Source organism: Cryptomeria japonica, chromosome 1, assembly GCF_030272615.1.
Source record: "Cryptomeria japonica chromosome 1, Sugi_1.0, whole genome shotgun sequence".
NCBI classification, from domain to species: domain Eukaryota; kingdom Viridiplantae; phylum Streptophyta; class Pinopsida; order Cupressales; family Cupressaceae; genus Cryptomeria; species Cryptomeria japonica.
In genome coordinates, this window is record NC_081405.1 from 151,686,482 (window position 1) to 151,689,112 (window position 2,631).

The following is a 2,631-nucleotide window of genomic DNA, read 5'->3' on the forward strand; positions in this document are numbered from 1 at the left end:
TAATACCTATGAATCGGTGTGCACTATTTATAATACAAAAATGGAAGAAATAAAATCTTTACAATAAGAGTACTATAAGATTTTATGACATGAAATAATATAGTCAAAAGAAATAGGAAAACAACCTCCATGGAGGGCTACTTCTTAAAACATGAAGTGAAAGTTAATAGCCAGTGACAAGAGGAACACAAAATTTAGTAAGGGATGAGACGATCATGTACATGTACATGTATATACATACATAAATAAATAAATATATACATACATACATATAAATATGTACTATACATATATGTGTGTGTGTATGTGTGTCTGTATGTATGTATGTATGTATATATACATACATATATTTATGTATACATACATACATGTGTGTGTGTGTATACATATATGTATGTATATATGTATGTATATATACCTATATGTATGTATATATACATACATATGCATATCTATATATACATATACATATATATGTATAGGTATATATATATATATGTATGTATATATATATATGTATGTATGTATGTATAGATATGTATGTATGTATGTATAGATATGTATACAGATATGTATATGTATATATAGATATGTATGTATGTATGTATGTATGTATGTATGTATGTATGTATCCTACCAATAAATGAGAATGTTGATACTAAAGTTGAGTACGTCAATGGTGGAATATATAGGGATTTTTAGCTTCCCATGCTTTGTCCAAATCATAAATATTGTTTGAGTGGATATGATTAGCATTAGATGGTTCTAGCAAGGGAAATGCTTGCCACATCACCCAAATATGTGTTTGTCACTAACTATTTGACATACAAATTGAGATATTTGTTCCAGGTGTCAAAATCATTTGATAATTAGTTGTGAATGAGTCAAAGAAAAAATAAGCATTTTAAAGTATGCATGTGGTTGAGGAGCAATAGAGAACTAGACATTAGACAATTAAGGGTGCATAAAGGGATGTGATAGTGGATAAATTTATCAATAAGAAGCCATTAATTTATTTTTTTAAATTACAGAAAGCATTTGAAGGAAGCTCTAGGATACATATTCAAAGATAAATGTATTGATCATCATATATCCTCGCTTGCAATATTCCACTTTTTCTTTGTGTCCAAATATGCATGATATTGTGTGCTTCAAAGCTCCTTTATACATAGTCCAAAGATATTGGACTACGTATAAAATTACCAAATTTATGAGCTTTGACGTGACATCAAAATAATCCCTTACTTGCATTGATTAAACATATAGCCTAGTCTTCTAGGGAAAATAGTGGTCTATATTGTGTGGTTCATTCTATTTGTGAAAATGAAACCCACTTTCCCGTGTAAATAGGAACACCTAGGTTAACAAGATCATAGTGCATAACCTGATGGTGACCATCACTAAAAAAGAGACGCAATACATCAAGTTCCTGTAGATGGTGTGATGATTTGGATTAGTTATAAAATTTAGTAGAGGATTCAATACAAGAGTACAATAAATTGGAAGATGCAATCCATTGAATTAGTTCATTGGGAAATTAAAACCATGAAGTAAGGTGATGTTGAAATAGATACAAATTACAAAGTTGTACAATTTGATTGCTTTACAATATATAAAAATAATTGAAGTATAGTGAAAAATTAAAGGTTGACAAATAAAGTTTAAGAAATCATCAAGCAAACTTATTCCATTGCATCAATATTTTCTCTACTTTAAAGATTCCTTGAAAAACTACGATAGAGATTTTTAGATAACAATTTCTAATACTTTTTGTATATGTTTCAACAAATGCTATAGGATAGTGTAACGTATGTGTAAAAATTATAGTGTCAAATGCATGAAAGTCAAAATCAATGACATATCGACAAAAATACGAAAACTACTTGATGAATGATTGTTTAAACTAGGTGGCATGATAAATATAAAGGAAGACAAAATGTTTAACCCCCAGTAAAGATTAATGAAGACAACACTAAAAATTATACACATTTTGACAAAATAAAATCTATTGTATGTTGCCTCTTATTTTCTATCTACAAATTTTCCTTTATATCACAATGAATAGATTGCTTCCCAAGTATTACTACAATGGACCCTTATATAACAATTATGTAACTCACCATATAATTGTGATATGCTCTAAAATTTTATTTATTTTTTTTCTTTGAGCCAACTGAAAGAAACTTGTAAATAAAAATATATATAACAATATATATTACTATCATATCAAAATATAACTTATGTCCACTCTTCTTAGTTAAACAATCAACATACAATAATGAAACCATGCTAAAAATAGATTTTAAAAAAATTCTAAACCTATATAAATGTTTTTAATCGTCAAAAAAAATTCATCTTCATAATAACAGTAGAACAACTAATATAGACTTTAAATTATTCTAAAATTAAAAATGCATATATTTAATGCATGGCATTAATTTTAGCACAAATTTATGTTAAAACAACAATCTCAAAAAAAATCTATGCTCTAAAAAACATTCCTAAATATAGTCTTATATATTATAAACAATACTTTAAATTAAGACAAAATAATATGAAGAAAGACCAATTTACAATTGTACAAAATAGAATACAACATCATTTATCACCATACTCACCCTTCATATTTAT